The 702-nt window shown below is 48.1% G+C and overlaps 1 non-coding gene across 1 annotated transcript; it reads right to left on the bottom strand.

Moving 5' to 3' along the window:
* Positions 1-338: 338 nt before the first annotated feature.
* Positions 339-476, bottom strand: LOC119948468. The gene has a single exon (XR_005456861.1). It is a non-coding gene; the product is annotated as a small nucleolar RNA SNORA7 (small nucleolar RNA).
* Between the last annotated feature and the right edge of the window lie 226 nt (positions 477-702).

Genomic DNA, 702 nt, shown 5'->3' with positions numbered 1-702 from the left:
GATACGATCCCTCCCCACAAGGCGTTTATAGTCTAATTGTGCAGAACATACACTAAGCACTTGGGAGAGAACAATGCAAGTGGGATCAGGTTGTCCCATGGGGGGGCTCACAGTCTTAATCCCCATTTTACAGATGAGGTAACTGAGGCACAGAGAAGTTAAATGACTTGCCCAAAGTCACACAGCTGACAATTGGTGGAGTCGGGATTTGAACCCATGACCGCTGACTCCAAAGCCCATGCTTTTTCCACTGAGCCACACTCCTGCCATGCAGTAAACTTGAGTCTTTGCCCTTGATTCTCTCCAATGCTGCTGCTGCCCAGCACAGGTGAGTTTTGACTTGTAGCAGATTGCCTTCCACTTGTTAGCCACTGCCCAAGCTAGGAATGGAATGGATATGCCTCTGCCTGACTCTCCCTCCTGTAGTGGAGACTGGTAGAGTACTGGGAACTCTCCAGGAGTGACCCTGAGAGGGGCTTGGGAGAGTACCAATACCATAAAGTTGGTACACACAATCCCTGCCCACAATGAGCTCACATTCTAGTGGGGAATTTACAGTCTAAATGCCATATAGCTAAGCTCCCACCAGGAGAAATGTGACTTTCAGTGGGTGTCTCCTCATTGGGGTGGAATGGGTTGTAGTCAACAACAATTCTGTGCTTACCCTATGACACTCTTTATGGTTTTGTGGATTTCAATCAT

This window comes from Tachyglossus aculeatus, chromosome X4, assembly GCF_015852505.1.
Source record: "Tachyglossus aculeatus isolate mTacAcu1 chromosome X4, mTacAcu1.pri, whole genome shotgun sequence".
Taxonomy (NCBI): domain Eukaryota; kingdom Metazoa; phylum Chordata; class Mammalia; order Monotremata; family Tachyglossidae; genus Tachyglossus; species Tachyglossus aculeatus.
Note: the sequence above shows the minus strand (reverse complement) of the source record. Positions and strands in the feature narration are given on the sequence as shown.